This window comes from Macrotis lagotis, chromosome 2 (assembly GCF_037893015.1).
Source record: "Macrotis lagotis isolate mMagLag1 chromosome 2, bilby.v1.9.chrom.fasta, whole genome shotgun sequence".
In the NCBI taxonomy this organism is placed as follows: Eukaryota; Metazoa; Chordata; class Mammalia; order Peramelemorphia; family Peramelidae; genus Macrotis; species Macrotis lagotis.
Window position 1 is genome coordinate 6,771,277 of NC_133659.1, and position 19,612 is coordinate 6,790,888.

General features: G+C 38.0%; 1 protein-coding gene and 1 long non-coding RNA gene across 2 annotated transcripts in view; one reads left to right on the forward strand and one right to left on the reverse strand.

The window, feature by feature from the left end:
- NEGR1 (neuronal growth regulator 1) overlaps positions 1 to 19,612 on the forward strand; it is an 817,401-nt gene that overhangs the window by 624,192 nt on the left and 173,597 nt on the right. The gene's annotated exons all lie outside the window — the stretch shown is intronic.
- LOC141512335 (uncharacterized) lies at positions 1,305 to 7,431 on the reverse strand. The gene is made up of 3 exons (XR_012475460.1): positions 7,291 to 7,431; positions 2,688 to 3,033; positions 1,305 to 1,805 (listed from the first exon to the last, which is right to left on the reverse strand). It is a non-coding gene; the product is annotated as an uncharacterized LOC141512335 (long non-coding RNA).

Here is a 19,612-nt window from a genome sequence, read left to right on the forward strand (position 1 = left end):
CTGCCTATCCAATAACCTACACATATGTAAACATTTTAATATATGTATATATGCATATAAATATTTACATGCATGAATACTCCAGATATACATGTTGCTTCCCCTAACTAGATAAACTAGATAACTACTAAACACCTTGAAAATAGTCACTACTTCTCTTTTTTTTTTAATATGTCTCATACCTTGACCATCTGGTGTATAATAGACTCCTAATAGAGACTGTTTGGTTAGTTGATGAATTGAGTCATTGGCTGTGATAACTTCCTCTGAACGTTTCATAGGATGAATAAACCAAAAGTATTTATTAACCATTTACTATATATATTGTACATACATACATACATACATACATACATATATATTTATTTATTTATATAGTTATTGTGTGTTAAGAACTGAAGATAAAATTTAAAATTAATTTCCTGGTCCTTGTTCTTGTTCTCCAGGATCCATATTCTACTATCAGATATAGCACCTAAAAAAGGGACTGGTGACCAAGGAAGAGACTTTTGATATAAGAAATCTCAGTAATCATGCATGGAACAAATCATGTAGTCAAATTATACTTCCTTTTTCAAAGCATTAGCAGTGTTACTTTGATTTCTGTTCCTATAACAAGAAATGAAAAGTGATTCTGATGGTAGACCATGTAAATGGTCAATGACAAGTCAAATGCCAAAAAGATGGTTGGGGTGAACAGATGATGGAATATGAACCAAGTTCAGAGGTCTAAAGATATCTAGAGGGTATACTGTAGGTTTTCATGTAACCTGACTAAACAGTCAAGGCAGTGTGCTCTAGGAATTTTTTTCCCCAAACGAAGTCCATTATTTATACTATTCAACCCAGCTCCTCCTCATAACTTTTGAACTACTGTGGGTCTTAAAATAGATGAAGGCCAACATTTTCATTTAACAAATGAGGAAACCGAGGTCTAGAGAGGACAGGTGATTTGTCCAGGACAACAGGGTTATAAGAGGTGTCTGAAGAGGGCTTTTAAGCCAAGTGGTTCTGATTCCAAGACTAGTGATCTACCCCCTAAGCCACACTGCTTTGAATATTTTAGGAGGGAGTCCTGTGGAGGCCCAGGATAGACAAGATGATCTTTGAGGTTTATTCCATCTCTATAATCCTATAAGAAAAGATGACTAGATAGATGTTCTCAGATTTGACTGAAACACCATCACTTTTACTGATATGTATGGGAGTCTACCCTTTTGAGAAATTATCTCATGGCACAATGCTGCTCTAAAATCATGCAAAGGCTGCCAATTTAGTATGAGCTGAAACTGGCAAAGAAAATAGAGGATAACAAAAAGACTTTGCATTTGTGCTTGGTTTATGTATTTTGCTGTATTGGAGAACAGACTAGAATCAAAGAAGGGATTGATGCTCATGATGGTTTTGATACATTCAAACAAACGTGTGAAGGGTCCAGGCACTGTTTTACTCAAAAAATTCTAATAAACCAACAAAAAATATGATTAAACTGCTAGATCAAAGAAATCCCTTAGCCAGATAGTCAACCAAGTAGCTCAAGCTACGCTTATGTTTTAAATTGTGCTGGATGATAGAAAATTAGATAAGGTTAGTAATGGTTGAGGCATCAATGTCATTCCTCAATGGTATGATAACAAACAGCATTTGTTCCTGACCTGCATTATTTGTTGTCTTTTTTTCCATCTTAGAAGTAAGGATGACTAGTAAGCTTTTCTGTTTTGCAACATTGAGAGGGACAGCTACAGTGTTAGTGGCAATGGCTGGATCCAAAAAAGGTCTTGAAAAGGAAGAATCCTGCACTGGATCTAATAAGATAAAATTGAAAAAAAAAGATTAATATAATCATACATTGCTTTAGAAATCAACTTTATATGTTAAAATGGGCAGTATGCTGAGAATCATGAAAAAGGTCTGGGAATTTTGCGATTAAACGTTAAATGACGTTAGGATCTATTCCCGAACAAAACCAGTATCAATTTCTACTAGATTTGAAAAAAAAAGATAGTGACCATTGTAGGGAAGCTACTCTTATGTTCTACCATATTCCAGTAACTGGAGTTTGGGATTCAGTTCTGGGAGCTACATTCAGGAAGCAAATTGATAAGTAAGAGTCTGTTCAGAGTCAAGTGACTAAATGTTAAAAGGTCCCAGTATCAAGTAAATGATGATCCATTGAAAAGGATCTGGGGATGTTTAGCTTCAGGAAGACAAGGCATATGGGAAACATGACAATTTTTGTTTCCCCAAGTTTTTAAATATTTGTCATCTTATAAGGAGAACCAGACACTATGAGGAGCAAAACAGGCGGAGGCTTGGATACTTTTACCTCTCCTAATGGATGTGTTCCTCTGAGTTGGTTCTCCCTGATTTACCACCAGACATTCCAGTCTCTAAGGTTTTGAAACAGTCAGTCATTTCACGTAAGATCCTTAGGCAGCTTAACAAGTCCTTTAGTCACTCCAAAGAGAATGTTTGTCCTATCCAACTAAAGTGCCTTGGGATGATCTCCAGGCCCTCTCCATGCACAATTCACCCTCTAATTGACTGATTCAATTGTCTTGTTTATTCCTACCTCTAAAAGTGAGCCTACATTAAAACAAATGTGAGCCTTGTCCATTATTATTAATGGAATGGAGTAATTCTCCAGACTGGCCAACTCTCACTCTGACCGACACTGGCGTACTTACACTCGTCATCCTTCTCTGCTCTCTGTGAGGGAGTTATCCCTCTTACAATGCTCCATCTCTTCTCCTTGCCTTTGAAATATCTGGTTTGCCTTCCATGGTTGAATTCTTGCTCTTCTCACCAGTCCTTGAATTCCTGTAGGAATCCTGTAGCTTCTGTAGGAGCTTTCCCCCTGGAAGAGCAGATGCTGTCCTCTTCCTCTGAGATGTGGGATTTTGAATGTATTGCATGTACCTTTTGTTTCCCTGTTGTATCCTCTACTGCCATGTGAGGTCTTTGAGGGCAGAGCTGTTTCACATTTGTCTATTTATCCATACTATTTAGCACTGTAATGTAAATGCTTGCTGGCTGGAGAATTCAGTTGAGAAAAATAAACTCAAAAAAGCAGGTGATGATAGTAAATAAATAAATAAACAAATATAATGGCTACATAAATAAATGTACAAATAAAGATTGAATAGCTAAATAGATAAATGGAAAAGTCAATTTAGTTTTTTTTTTTCCTTTCTTTTGTTTTTTTTTTTAGGTTTTTGCAAGGCAAATGGGGTTAAGTGGCTTGCCCAAGGCCACACAGCTAGGTAATTATTAAGTGTTTGAGATCAGATTTGAACCCAGGTACTCCTGACTCCAGGGCCTGTGCTTTATCCACTGCTCCACCTAGCCGCCCCTCAATTTAGTTTTAATGTCAGGAAAAATATTTTAACATTTAGAATTGTCTAAAAGGGGAATGAGTAGCTTCAATAAGAATCATTACAAATCTTCAAAGACTTGATAAAGAGAGACAGACAAATAGACAGAAGATACAGACAACCAGCTAGAGAGATAGACAAATAGGTATTTATAGATAGATGATAGAGACAGACAGACAAACAAACATCCAGATGGATGTTATAGACAAACAGCCAGTCAGAGAGATAGACAGATAAACAGAAAAGTGTTATAGACAGGCAAACAGACAAACAGATGAGACAGACAGACAGAGAGATGATGATAGACAGACAGGTAGACAAACAGATTATAAACTCCTTATTAAATGTTCACCATGTCCCAGGCATTGTGCTAAATGGATGACCACTTGCAGGTGATATCATAGAGAAGGATCTCTGTTTCGAATCAAAATGGACAAGATAATTGTGTTGGGTTCCTTTCAATTCTGGGATGTAATTCTGTCATGTGCTATTTGCCTGTTACAACCCTGGCTACACAATCTCATTATGGTAAAATATCATGAGCCTCTCTGTAGTACCTCTGATCAAACTGAGTAGAAAAAAATATAAGGTACCTAGGGACTTAGCATTGAACTGTAAATTACATAGTTAAAAGCAAATGTGCTTTGCCTTTGTTTTCATGACCCTAGAGGTATTAAATACAAAGGAAGGGAAATAGCCAGTCTGAATATATTTCATGACTCCAAACACCTGTTTTTCTCTGGGGAGGGTCCCCTTCTCTGATGCAGATTGCTATACTCTAACTGCCTTCTAGTGGATGATTTCCATGAGTCTTTGTCCCTGAAGAAACTCATCACCTCTAACCAAGCTTTGCATGGCAAGCCAACTAGCTAACCAATTGACTTGTAGGGTGACAAGCGTACAACATGTTGCCAAGAACGTACTTCATAGAACGTAATGGCCTTGAAATCATTGACCTGGCCTTCAGGAACATAAGGTCACTTCCAGACAGTTGTGATTCATTAGAGGAAGACATTAGTAAAGGTCAGTGAAAAACCATATTTATTTGATGGTGTTTTTAATGTCAAAAAGTGATCCCTTTTTAAAGGGATGTGCAAAAGTCTTGCAAAAAGATATCCCTTGTAATTTAGAAAAACAGAAAGATGTTATTAGTGTCAAATATGTTAGTGTGATAGAAATCATGCTCTGGAATAGTTTCATTTTTGCCTTTGTGTACCACTGGACTTAACATGGAGCCTGCCATGGAATAGGAGCTAAATAAATGCTTATTAATATGTAACTGAGCTACTATAAAGGGGTTAAATTTTAAGAAAATACAATTCCAAAAGAACTGAGCATCTTTTAATGATCACCTCAATACTTTATTATTCTCTATATGGGAACCTTTCTTGGCATGTATAGATACTGTCAGACATTATTTAGGCTGCATTGATTGTTGTCGGGAGGCTGGGTAGCCTCATAAATGGAGGAATGGCCTTGAAATCTGGAGGCTTTGACTCAAGATTAGTGCTAAGTGTAAGGTGAGGCACATAATAAGCCCTGACTAGGAATGCTTGTTGATGGATCATTGGCTGACTCTAGTCCTGCCTCTGAAATGATCAAATTGTAGGATCTTGGTTAATTTACTTAATCTCTGAGGTCTAAAATCAATTCTCTAAAATATAAGTTACAAAGGAAATTTGGACCTGCACTATTGGAGGTTTTTTCCTCACCCTAGAAATAATCCCTATTTCAATGAAATCAGAAGTCCAGTCCCTTTCCCTATCCCTTAAATGCATTAGCTCATTTGAGGTTCCTAGCAACCCTGGGAGGTAGGAACGGCAGAAATTATTATTATTCCTATTTTACAGAGCAGGGTCATGAGGACAATTATGATTAATGATGTGACCAGAGTCACATAACCAATAAATGAAGGAGGTCTTTCTACATTCCATTTTCTTACTCTTCCTCATACAATAGGCTTCCTCTGCTTTGATGATTCTCTATGGGAAATTTATAAGCAGGTCGAAATTCTCTCCAACTTCATATACTGCTCCAGGGTGTCTTTGGTCATAACTTAGCAATGCAGTGTTCTCAGAGTCTACAATTCCCTAGCATAGCTGTCTAAGCTAATACAAACTCTGCCGTTCTAGGCACAGTCCTACCACCTTGGATAAAAGCATTCAATAAATCTTAAAAGTCCAACTTAGCTATTCACTATTATACATTTTGTCCATCTAAGCAGCATATGATTCAGCCATACTGGCATAAACTCTCTTCTATATAAACACTGCTTCATCTACCATCTTCAGACCTTTGAACTGGCTGCCCCCATGCCTGGAATATGGTGTTTTATTATCATCACCATTTTGAATATATGGCCTCTTTGAAGACTTAATTCAAGTGCCACCTTTTTACCCTTCCTCAATATTTGGCTGTCTCAGTCAAATATGTCTTTAATATATTTTGTAGATATAAGCTTGGGCTCTATCTCTTACATATTAATGTAATTCATGATGATCCAGATACCTTATTTGAATGAATCAATTAAAATTGAAAATCGGATGTATTAATTTTTTTTAGAAAAAGGCAAATGTGTTTGAAACCTGGTTAAAAATAGATGGTACCATCCAGATACCATTTTTTTGATTAACTAAAAGATTCAGAATGAACCTATTGGCTTATGTGTATTATAAAAATAGTTTTCAGTCAAGTTGTGTGCCAGGTAAGTGACAGACCAGCCTTACAGGGGAGGACTCGTATTTGAAAGTTATTTTGGAGTCAAGCCTATGAGAAGGGATTTGCTTTTTCTGCCTCCCACCCCCAACCTCAACATCATTTATCATCGGAAAGTCACAGAAAAATAGCAGATAATACATTCTGCTAAGCCTGGAGAAAATGAACCAGCAGGAGACAACACATGCAACCCAGAGCAAAGGACAAACAGATAAGGAAAGACAGTCACTCAAGAGGATAGGCAGCTTCAAGGTGTCTGACTTCTTGAAATATAGAGGAATGTCTGCGATGGACTCAAAAAAAAAAAGGATTTCTAGGCCATACTCCAATAGTATGAATGAGTTGTATAAATACACATGTTTCCAATCATGTATTTTATGTGAGCCTCACTAACATCATACTCATTAAGCCTGTTCTTCCCATGGACCTGAGTTTATTTCTGGGAGAATGTGTAGCAGGCTTTACAGAGAAGTGTTTTTATATTGATTGCTCCTACCATACCATGTAAGTAAATACCTTTGTAAAAACCAATTGAAGCTATTGACTGGTTGGCAAAGGGGAGTATATCAATGGGGACTTGTGATCAAGAGTATCAAAAACTTATCTCCTAGGGATTACCCCCAAGATCCCAGAAAAAAAAATAACCATCTTTCCTCTGAAGTCATGGCCCAAGTGGGTTTTGGCAATTAGTGCCAGAAGGGCTCCTATATATGCCCTCATTAAAGCATAAACCTGTTGAGAGCAAGGCCGACTTCACTTCTGTGCCTAACATATAACAGCCACTTAATACATTTTTGTTTGAATCATTGATCTTGTCCTGCCAAGACTGGACCCAAGAATCCCTTGTGCAACATTGCCCTCTGAGAGTGGGGTGACAGAGATATAATTAAGGTAGATTTATTTTTCAAAGACCCTGCATGAGTGGAGTTTGGACTTTGGGTGCTGTCTACATACACTCTCCTGAGAATTGGCAGGTTTGTGGACTGGATCTAACAAAAGCTCATCTGGGAGCTTTTTCAATGTCACTTGGAAACCAGAAGCTCAGTATTTCAGCCAAATGAGGAAAATGTTCTTTTTTTCTTTCTATCTTTCTTTTTTAGAATAGAAATGCGTCACCTCATTTACAAAGATCACTCAGAGCCCATTGGAGAGGAACTAATAGATTCAATTCAATTCAATCAGCCTTTCATTAAACACTTACTAGGCACAGAATATTGTTCCATGAGCTGAGGAGATGGAAAGATTTTGTAAGACATTACCTCTGTTTGCAAGAGGCTTACAGTCTAGGGGCTTGGAACTTAAAACCCTTCATGAGCAGGATCCTTCCATCTTCTCAGTCTTCTTAAACTCTCCTCTCCCCCCACCCTCTACAAGTCAGTTAAACCACCTCAAAGAATTCACAGTTTCTCAAAAATCTTTTTCCCATCTCTGGACCTTTGCACTGTCAAGACCATGTTGCTTAACTCAATTTCTTCATTCCCTTTACCTGCTTGAAAATTCAGCTCAAAGCCAACCTTCTTCAAGGACCTTTTACCTCTCCCTCTCTGCTAATGGCTTCCTCTTCCAGATTTCCTTCCAAGTACTGTGTATCCCTCTATGGAGCAAGTATTCATGTTTCTCCCTATTAGAATATGATCTTCTGGAGACCAGGGATTCCTTTGTATTTGTTCTTTGATTCCAACATCTAGCACAAGGCTTACTACAGACTGCACACTAAATAAATATTGGTTGATTTGAATTAGGGAACTATCGATCCTAAGGGCCAATATTCTTAACATTTCAAAACTTCATGGGCTTTTTACTGTGGACTCCAAATCTATCTATTTCTGTCTCATTTGTTAAACTTATCATCTACACCATGCATTCTAACTCTGAGTTTAAATCGACCCTGTTCTCTGCCCTCTCACTATCCCCTCTTATTTGGAGGTCTCATGAGCCCCCATGGGTTATGCCTATGATTCCTAGACCCATAGAGTTTTCTCCCTGGTCTCTATTCTGAATTACAGTCAGGCCTCCAATAATAATGTTTGTCCTTCATTTTTAAAAAGTCCATGACATCAGAGAGGTGATGCCATGACAAGTACATGACCTGAATTTGGGGAGGGGGACTGTGCTGATTCACCAGCTTCACTTTCTATTCCAGAGCTATCTGAGTCCAGTAGCTAGATATGAATCAGGATGACAAGGAGAAGAATGAGCCTGGGGTCAGGGCTGGAGATGATCCATATCCAGACTAGCTGGGCCCCTCTGCAGCCTCCTACATTTTACCTAGGAACAGAATCTGCTTTCTTAGGAGAGATGGCTCTGCCTCCTTCCAACAGGTGATATGTCAATCCTGGTGATGTATGGCCCAACAGAGGCCAGTCAGCAAGGAGATCTTCCTTAAGAGTTGGCTTTAAAATCTAATGAAGAGCGGAAGCTAGGTAGTGCAGTAAATAGAGCACCTGCTCTGGAGTCAGGAGTACCTGAGTTCAAATCCGACCTCAGACGCTTAATAATTACTTAGCTGTGTGACCTTGGGCAAGCCACTTAACCACATTACCTTGAAACCCCCCCCAGAAAAAAATTAAAAATTTAAAAAATCTAATAAAGGGCTGCTTGGAGTGGCAGGTCAGAGCTGGGAGCAGCTGACCAGCACACAAGTGGAGCTACCTTACTCAGACCCCTGTACCCCTGCATCCAGGTCACCATAGCACTGCCAGTAGTCAATAATGCTACCCCCTGCTGGCCTCCTGTCTGTCCCTGGGATTCTTTGTAATGTCCTGTACCTCCTCTTAAAGGAGGTCTCCTAGACTCCACAGTCCATTCAGAGAAAACCTCAGGTCATCTTTGACCTTCTCCTTGGACAGCACAGAATAGAAGTCCTTGGTATCCACCATTCCCTTGAGGCTCCTCAGTAGCATATTCCTCTTGTCATTCTTTCCTCTTATTCTGAGACCCAGAAAAAAAAATGCTGTTGGAAGAGAATTGGAGTTGAAAGAGACAGAGAGACAGACAGACAGACAGACAGAGAGAGAGAGAGAGAGAGACAGAGACAGAGACAGAGAGACAGACAAGGAGACAGACAGAGTTATAGGACAGAGAGAGAGAGAAAGAGCGAGATCCCTTATAGATCCTTTGATATACGAAAAGCTTTGAATTATGCTAGTCCATTGAATAGAATATTAAACAGCTATTTTATTCCATGGAAACTTTTCCCAGTGACATTAAAATGTTATTTGGACTTGATGGCTCTAAAATTCTTATAAAGATTAAAGATTTTGAGCTTCAACCTAGAGTAAAATTGTATGAAGGTGATGTATAAAAATACCACGGTTTTCTTGAGGCAAGATACATTGAGTAAGACTTTGTGAAAAATTTTCACATGTTAAGAGATTAACTGGCATCCTGGAGTCAGTGCAGAAAGGGAAGAATGCATTTAGAGCAAGAGAATTGTATGAAATTTTGCCAAGCTAAAATGGATTATAGGTCTAGAATATATCAGTGCAAAATTCATACAGTGGTGAGAACACATTGGAATTGTTTCTAGAAAGATAAGTACTTTCTAATTAAAAAGAAAGATTAGATCATTTCAGAACATATGAGAAATTTAAAATTCAGAAAAGCAACTGCCTTTGAAATGAACAGACCTCACTTCTGAAAACCAGAGAAAAAGCTGACAACATATATTACTTCTAGATTTGTTAGATGTAATTGAAAGTGATTTTTCTCTGAAGCAAAGTCTATGAAAAAGATGAGCCAACAACCTCCATGGGTGATACCTATATGACCTCAAATAATCTAACAACAAAGATGCCAGGCATTCCAGAAAAACCTAAACATTGATCAAGACAAATAATGTAGTGAAATAACAGACACTGTAACTTATCACCGTGTGTTGCAAAGATTTATCATTCATTAGGATTAAAAAAATGACCATTCAACTTTAATTACATGTTGGAAGCTAAATTCTCCTTACAAATACAAACCTCAAAATATCCTTGAGAATTCAGAAAACAAAGCAAAACAAAACTCTGTTCTGAAGCTCTAGCATCATCACAGACAGAATTATTGCCCATGACTGCACAGACATAATATCAATCCATTAAAAAGTTAAAAACAATGATTTTAATAGCTTCCACAATAAAGAAGTTATAATTTCCAAATTACAAAGCATGAAAAGCTTTCAAAATATGGGGTTCTACAGAAAGAATTGCAACCACGTGGGAAGATGACAAAACAGTCTGATCTCACTGTATTTCTTCCCAAAGGAATCCTATATATGCAAAAGGGAATCTATGAGAGGCAACCTTAGATTCTAATATTTTTATACAGTTACATAATGAAATCATTTTATCCACTATGTGGTGAAGAAATTCTATCATATTTGTCACAACTAGTCTTTACCTTGGTCCATGTGAACCCCATCAAGAAAAATGAGAGGGAGTTGAGTGATGGTGATGATGATGATTATGGGGGGACATTGTTTCCTATAGCTTTCATCAAATAAATGATAAGAAAAATAAGAATAGCAATAATCATAACTAACATGTAAATAGTATCTTTAGGTTTCCAAAGACTTTATTGAGATTATCTCCTTTAAGTAACACAAGTGACCATGAAAATGTTCAGGGCAATAAATATATTCCTTTTATAAATTAGCAAACTAAGATAAATTAATTGACTAGGATCACGGAACTATTAACTGCCTGATGAGATACTTTAATCTTAATCCACCATCCTGTATTGCTTTCATCTTTCCTTCCTGAGTTTATAATCAAACATAAAACATAAGTTGGACATTTTTAAGACTAAAGCTCTCTTCAACCCTGGATCTACCTAATTTCCAGACATATTTTGATCTGAATTTTTTTTCAATACAATGTACAATTCAAGTTGTCTCATAAAAAAGGAAATACATTATTAAAACATTCTTGTTATAGCATGCTTGACTCAGATTCTCCAAAAAAAAATAATCATTACCTGCTGACACAATAAGAGAGATCTCAGCTCATGGGAGCAAGAATGTGAGATCTGGTATGAGTCTGTGTTCATGAAGTCCCTCTATTAAATTCACCAATATTTTCTCTTGTGTCCCCCAAGTAGCTCTTTGTGATTCCTCTTATTATTTCCTCCTCTACACTACTGACTGATATTATTTTTACTCCCTTTGAAGTTCAGTAAAGCCTTTGGCCCTTCAGGAATGAGGGTGATGTCAAGCTAGAGAATAAATGATAGATTGAGCAGCTTTGCTATATTTCCACTAGATCTGTGCAAGAGACATTTGTAATTTTAATAAAAATGTAAGAAGCAAAGTAAAAAAGAAGCAAGTGTATGGCACAAGGCAAGCTGAGGATTGGAAATGCGCTCAAATGTGTCGAATTCTGATGATACAGAAATTCTTTGTAAAACGTAAACCATTTTAGACTTGTTGCTAGAAGTATCAGTATCAGTGGTAGTCCTATTGGTAGTCAGTCACAGTAACTAATAGTAGTAGTAGTTGCTGTTGTTATGCCATAATGCATTTGGATAGTTCTCGTTATCTAGGTACACATTGGCTCAATACTAGTCATCCACACCCTTGTCCTATTAAAGAGGTCCATGGAAACAAAGGGGGTATAATAAGATAGGTTTGCTGCTGCCCTTTGAGCTTGAACAGATCCATCATCATTTTCAGCTAAAGCTTTATTTTTCCTTCTTCCAAAGGGCAGGAGCCTTTTCAAAGCAAGTGAGTATTAAAATGAAGATTCAGCTGCCCTTTAAATCCAGATTCAACCTCCGAAGCCATAAAATCAATGCCCTAATGCAGTGGAGTCTATGAATCGGCTGTGTGTTCCAACGTGAAATGAACATAAAGGGAAGATTCAATTGCGCACATTAATGCGGAGAGGTTATAGATGTTAGTTATATCTGCTAGCGCAAGACGATGGCTTTTCGGTAATACAAATGTGATACATCTTTGGGAAGTGACAGATAGGAAAATCAGCTTCTTTTCTTCTCAAATCAGCAGTTCTCCTACAGCAGACTTGTTTCTCCTAACTGGTTGGGGGCATCTACAACCAACAAACACTAAATGGCTAATCATTTCTTAAAATCTAATTTCTTTGCCTTGTTGTATTCAAAATTCCATATGGAAGGATGCTATATGAATAGATTTTGTCTAGTGAAAATAGGGACCAAACCAGGGTCCCTGATACCAAATGTGAGACCTATTAACTTCATGTTCAATGTTGAAATGCAATTGAATACCAATGGAATCTAAAAAAAACAACCAAAAAAAAAAACCCTCTCTTTTTATTATTGGACAATCTCAAAACTAAGTCCAGCAAAAACTTTATATCTACTGATGATTTTTTATGATTATTTATCAAAAATGGGACATTGCTGAGGACAAGCTATATATGAAAACAATATGTCAGTGGTGGATTCTCGGAAGAACATTGCTGTAATGATTGTTTGGGGCAAGTCCAATTTGGCTCTTCCCAGTTCTATGGAGCCATGAAATATTGAGTTTTCTAATGAAATTGGTCTGGTACCCACAAGGCAATTCGCTTCTTTATTCAGAGAGAAGGAGTTGATTTTTATTTTCTGTTGCCATCACCTATTACCCAAAATGTTAACTTTAATTAATAATATTACTCTAGTATTCATGACTATTAGCCACAGTAGACACAGAAAAGGTCTAGTTCTCTCTTTGAAAACATAGAAAGGCCTATAAATTGTTCTCTCTGTCTCTCTCTCTCTCAGGTGGCGCATTCAACACATTAATAACGAAATACAAGAAAAGGATTTCCATAAAAGTAACCCTTCTTCCTTCCTTAGTGATATTGTCATGAATAAGAATAAGAAGAAGAATATTGGCGATGAGAGAAATCATTACAGGCAGCCAGATGCTGTAGTCTGTATTTTTTAAATATCTACCATTTTCCAGGCAACCAGGTGGTTCAGTGAGGTTCAAATCCACCTTCAGATCCTTCATGGTTAGTTGTTTCATGGCAAGAAATTTCACCTGTTTGTCTCAGTTTCCTTTAAAATGAGTTGGAGAGGGAAAGGGCTAAACCACTCCAGTATCTTTGCCAAGAAAACTCCATAGAGGTTCATTGAAAGTTGGACACAACTGAAAAACAGCAATGTACCCTGGATTATGAGCTGGACAATACAAAAAAAAGGTTAAAAAGAGTCCTTACACTCACAACCCTAATCTAATATGTAGAATTTCATGTAGAAGATAATTTGCTGAATTTGGAATTGGCAAGTGCTGAAAATGAATCCTGCCTGAGACATATAATAGTTTCATGACCTTAGGCAAGTTATGTAACATTGACCTCAGTTTCTTCAGTAGCAAAATGTAAATATTATTAGTACCTTCCTGGATTGTTAATGATATACTATATGCAAAGTGCCCCACAAACTTTAAATAGAGAGATACCAACTCTTATGATGATAATGAGGAGGAAGAGTATACTGTTAGTAGAGGAGCCTATATTCAATAACAAAGGCAATAATCTCATTCCCCAAAATAGATCAGTGGACACATACTACAAAAGACTATCAATATGGACCCTTATATTAGGAACATTTTCATTTGAATCCTCTAAAAATGTTGTCACCAAGATGATGATGATGTTGATGATGATGATGATGATGATGATGATGTTATTACAATTCAAACATAAAATTGAGCAAAGCAAATTTAAAAGTGATGATTTTAAGAAATGACCTTCAGAATATTCATCTTTCTGAGCTGCATTTTGTGAAACACTTTGAAGTTTTTCAGATGTGAAAGAAGAGACTGTGACCCTCTGGAAACAGATTGAGATGCCTCTCCCCATGTCATCTTATTATCTCCCAAAATAAATGTTGAGTGAGTCAATAAAGATAAGTTCATATCACTAAACTCTTATTCAATTCCCACAGAAATCATTTCATTTACCTATGCAATAATCTGTAGAATATTAAATAAAAAGAATAAAAGCAGAATAGGAAGTTTCATGATAGGAAATTGACTTGCTCAGGGTCTCAAAGCTGCTAAGAGTTGAACTCAGGTTTTGGGGGCTAAAAGTGGGATTTCTTGCTTCTCTAAGAAGAGCATAACTACCAGGGGCATTTTAACCTCTGTCATAATCCTGGGAGTTAAGTGAACCAGCACCCATTTCACTCTCTGAGTCTCAGGAAGATCAGGAAGATTAAAAGACTTACTGAGCACCAAGCAAATAATAAACATTTGAGTTGATGTTTAAAGCCAGAGCTTTCTTATGCTACCTGCAGTTCACTGGGCTCTCCACCAAACTGATCACTAATCCACCACAGAGAAAGTGAGAAAAGAAACCCAGTACAACTCACCAACAACAATCACAGGCCACTGCTAATCCTTGTCTTCTCCTCCTCTTTCCTTTCCATTAAAACCTGCCAACCTTCCAGGGAGTAAAGATATCTAGTTCTTCTCTCAAGCACCATCAGCTTTGGAATCCAATTTTTCCCCTTTGTTTTTCTCTGGGTGCTTCCTTTGGATAATCAAGGATCTCGGCAGGATGGTGGGGCTTTTCGCACACTCTCTAGGCCCTGGCAGAACTACATACAATCTCTCTGTGAAAGAGCTGGGGAGATTCATTAGCTCTAAAATCACTCTGAAGTGAAGTAGTTATTTCAGACCACTTTTTAAAATATTTTTCTTTTCCTCCTGTAGTTATTTCACAAAAACTGCAAACACTTGGGATCAGCATTCTAACCCTTTTGGAGATAACACCCTCATTCTGTTATGTCTGGGCTCCAGAAGAAAAGTCTCCACATCCACCCTGGTGTACATTTTTATATGGCTTTCCAATCCTGATACCACATCACTGCCAAAATAAAACACGAGAAAGGCCAGGTCACTGCCTTCCTCTGGAGCCTTCCTTTGTTCACCTTTACCATTTAAGATTATGCTCTATGCAACCTCATTTGCTAAATATTTAGAATTTAAATGGTACTTTTTTAAAAAAATGTAATGACCGCTCTCTGCATATTCCTCTTTCTAGTCCAACAAGCTTCCTAAGAGTTCCTTGAGCTCATCATCCCAATGTCTGCCATCAGGTTCTTGATTTTTTTCCTTCTTGCTGACAATACAACCCTGTACCATCTTGTCTGTACATAGATATGCTTGTGTTGTCTCTTCCATTGCCCCTGAGGTCAGGTACTAGTCATTATTATCTTTTTTGTTGGTTTGCCATTATTTGTATCCCCAGTGTCTAATACAGTGACTCAATGATAAGACACTTAATAAAAGATTATTGGCCAACTGACTAACCTACTACTGGTGGCCCTTTCTCATTCCAGTAGCCCCCTTCTCAAAGTATCGAGTATATTCCTCTATTTGCATGCTGTACCTTCCAATAGAAGGGTTATTTGAGGGCAGAGACTATTTTCAGTCCATTACTCTGTCCTCTTCATCCATCCCAGTGTCTGACACAACATGTGACACAATCAATACGTCTTGAGTGGATGAGGTTGGGATGGGTTCAGGTGGATGTGGCCCATACCTTTCACACCAGAATGACATAATAGGTATAAGGAATTTGGAGTCAAAAAGAGTTGAATTCTAACCTCACCTCTGCCATTTCTTTGATTTATGAGCAATCATGTTATTCCCTCAGTCTCAATTTCTTCATCTGTAAAATGGGAACTAGAATATTTTGGTACCTATATCCCAGAGGTCTCATTAGGATCAGATATTTCTAAAGCTCTGGAAAATTTTAAAGCATTCTATACATCTCACTGCAATTATTTCTCAGTTTCTTCCTGGAACACCATTGCTCTATGAAGTTCCACTCAGTTTTGTGGGAACAAAAGCAGTCTTTGAAAAATGGATCCCCCCAAGACTAAACTTTCATAATGAAAATCAGGCACGTGAGCAGGATAGAAACACCCACATATTTATACAACAAGGCTATGCTCTGCAGGGTTGGGCAGCATTGCAAGCATGAACATTTCATTCACGAGCCTTGAAGCAAGGAAATAAAGTGCATTTGTGAGAGTTTTATCAGTATATTGCCAATATCACTGTGCATAACACACACACACACATATATATATGTATGTATATCTATACACAAACATATACATATGCAGATACATGTATGTATTTATAGGCATATATGTGTTTAAATATGTATGTTTAAATTTATATATTTATATTTAAATATTTATGTGTGTGTGTTTAAATATTAATATTTAAACATAGATGTGTTTAAATATATTTCTATATATCTGTCTCTGTCTCTGTCTCTGTCCCTATCCCTGTCCCTGTTCCTATCCCTATCCCTATCCCTGTCTCTATCCCTGTCTCTATCTCTATCTCTAATCTCTTATCTCTTATCTCTTATATCTATATCTATATCTATCTCTATATGTATATGTATATCTATATGTATATCTATATCATCTATATCTATATCTATATCTATGTATGTATAACACATCATCCTTGACTCCCACTAGTCTTTGAATTCAGCTGCATCTTGGACAGATCCATGCTAGCCATGCATAGGGAAAGAATCGTCTTGCCAATCTCTGACCTGATCGGGTCAGGTCTCATCTGGATTACTGTGTTCTGTTCTGGGTGGCACAATTAAGATGGTCATTGATAACTGGGAGGTCATCTGGCAGAAGGCAACCATAGTAGGATCAGAGTTTGAGTTTATTTAGAGGAGAATAGATGGGAATGATTTGCTATGGTTAGCCTAGAGAAAAGAAGACTGAGGGGGACATGATAACTTATCTTCCCAAACTATGAAGACATGACCTGTGGGAGAGAGTTGAACTTTAGTTGGCCTGACCCCAGAGAGTAAAACTATGATCAGTGACCAAGTTTTACAACTCTGTAAAATAAAGGCATTATTCGGGGGGGGGGGGGGCAGTAAGGCTTGTTTGCTTTTTCTTTCAGCATGTGACTTTAGATCCTGTATTTCTTCCTTTAACAAATATCACTCTCTCAGAATCTAAGAATTCTGAAATATATCTTTTGGTATCCTGACTCATTTCCATCACAAAAGCTATCTTCTTCTTCCCCTATATATTTACCCATTTTGTCAGAAAAGATTTTTCATTTTGAATATTACATTGGCTTTTTTTTAATTAGATTTTGTTTCTAACAAAATTTTGCTTGCACAGTTCCCAGGGTTTGTTTTCATTCATGAAACACAATTTTCTGAGGCATTCTTTACCATCTTGAAACTACTCAGAGCTCTTTTCTTCTCCCTCCTAACATTTGTTAAACTATTATCTATCCACTTCATGAGTGATCACATTAAAATAGCTATTTCATTCTACTAGGCTCCAACTGTCCACCTCCTGGTCTAGGCCTTAAGTTTCTGATTGGTGAGAGTTCACCTCAGATACCTTGATGTAGATCCACCAGGCTTTTCTGTGGTCTTGTGATTCATGGAGACTGAGAAATGAGAATGCAATGGCCCCTGGCTTTTAGGAGTTGGCTTGTTGTTAGAACCAATCTTGCTTCTTCTGAGCTCTGTCCACATCTTCATTCTTCTTCCTTGAGGTGAGAGACACTACTTGGTTTGCCCTTGTGGTCCCTTAGGGTCTAAGATAATATTTTGTTCATAAAGGGAACATTAGAAATGTTCTTTGAAGGAATGAATACATTTATTATCTAATTTTCATTGGGCCCTCTCTGCCAGAAGACAATTCCTTTTTGCCTCCTCTAGATATCTCACCTTCAACATATCTGTCTTTTCTCCCAGTTGATCTGTCTGTCTAAAAACATATGAGTGCCTCCTCCTGTGTGAGGAGCTCTGGGTAAGTACTGGTCATACAAACCAACCTCCCAAATAGTTCCTTCTTCTGCACTTCTATTGCTGTGGCACCATCTTTGAGTGATGTGAAGACTTGGCATCGTCCTCATCTCCCCACCTGGATGCTGCCAAGTCTTATCATTTCCACCAAATAATAAACATGACAGGTAACTTCTCTGTAATGCTTACTATGGGTCAGACCCCATGGTAATCACTTTATAACAATTATCTTGGTTGATACTCACAATCACCCTGAGGGAGAGAGATGCATTTTACAGATGAGGAAATTGTGAAAAATAGAAATTAAGTGATTTGGCTAGAGCTTCACAGCTTGGTGGGGGGGGGGGGGGGTCAGGGGTCTGAGACTGGATTTGAACTCCGATCCTCCTGATACCAGGCCCAACCCACTGTATCACCACATCTCTCAAACAGGGTACCTTAGCTTTACTCAAAAAGTTACTGGCTAGATTATACCCTAAACACCACCTTCATGGACTATGGCATTAACCTTCCTGTTGGTTTTCTTGTATCAGATCTCTTCTTTCTCTGATATATCCTCTACTTGCCTGCCAGAGAGATCTTCCTGAAGTGTGGGCCACCTCACCCCACTACACAATAGATTGCAGTGACTTCCCCTTACTCCCAAAGTCAAATAGAGAATGCCTTTGATAACCTTTCTCCACCCATTCCCTTCCCATATTATTATCTTCTTATCCTTTCTTAGCCTGACACTCAGAGACCCCAGGCTTTCCTTGCCATGGTTCCCAGGCCCCAGACTCTAAGATGTTACCCTGGCTGGCTGCCCACCACTCTTGAGATCCTCTCCCAGGTCCCCTCTGCCACTGGGTTTCCTTGGCTCTTATCTGTCAGATGCCTTTCCTGATGCCTCTACTACTTGTGTCTTTCCTTCAAAATGACTTTTATCCTGTATTTATCTCAGATATACAGTTTTGTGGATTTTTTTCTTTGTTTGCCCCATTTTCTCCCTCATTAGAATGGGAGCCTTCTGAGAGTAGGAAGCTTGGATTAACTTTCTTTGTATCTACTATACTTAGCAAAGTGTCTAACATGTAGAAAATCCTCATGAAATGCTTGTTGACAGAGAATCCCCTCATTCATTGGTCTACCCAGATACCACCCCTAGGGCACTACTTCTCTGTGTCAAGTTTCCCCTTCCCCTTTCCCTAATTACTTGTACTCCAGGATGTCAATCTCTATCGATCATCTGTATCAGGTTCTTTCCAGCACAATGTTGGACATTAGCTCCTGGGCCTGGACAATGTGCTCTGCCACTTTTGGCCTAAGCCCTCATATTTCCTTTGGCTGCATGGATGCCAACCTTAGCACTTCTATTGAAATTCCAATTTTTATTTATTTCTCTGTTTTGGTCTGTAGTCCTCCATGCTAATCTGAATTCTCTTCAAGGGTCTTATCATTCTCTTCTTCCTATTGATTGCCTCTGCCCAGCCTCTGCCTTGTTTAGCATTCTGATATCCCAAGGCAAACTCTGGCCCTGGTCCTGATTCAACCTAATCATCAAGCACTCTCCAATGTGAGCTCATCCCTCCAATCTCAGGAGAATGACCCTGTACCCTAGCTCATGCTTTTTGAGATGCAATATGGAACATGGACAATTGTGCTGGACCCAAAGGAGGAGGGATCTGACCGAATCTGACTTTGAGATGACTATAGCTACAACCATGGATAAGTCAATCAATTCTGAATCTCTTATTTTTCATGTGAAAACTGAAGTGAAGA